The following is a 299-nucleotide window of genomic DNA, read 5'->3' on the forward strand; positions in this document are numbered from 1 at the left end:
CCTTGACTTTCCATTCACCAAAGATCCTAGGATCTCCTCAGTGATGTCTCTCTTAGCTCTTTTTCACTTTCCACTGGGAAGAAACTCCCAATCACCATCGAGTCAGAACATCTTTGGAATTCATCACTCTGGTGATCGCAAGTCCAAAATCTTGAAACCATCAAGACTTTCATCCGAGACTGCATCCGAACACTCGTCAACGACCAAGGCAATGCAAGTATCGTACATTTAAAGCGGTCAGATGATGCTGCTAAAAAGAACATTATTTTGTGTATTTGGTGTAATGAAATGTGTTTATG

Source organism: Sinocyclocheilus rhinocerous, unplaced genomic scaffold (assembly GCF_001515625.1).
Source record: "Sinocyclocheilus rhinocerous isolate Xijiao unplaced genomic scaffold, SAMN03320098_v1.1 scaffold3382, whole genome shotgun sequence".
Lineage (NCBI taxonomy): Eukaryota > Metazoa > Chordata > Actinopteri > Cypriniformes > Cyprinidae > Sinocyclocheilus > Sinocyclocheilus rhinocerous.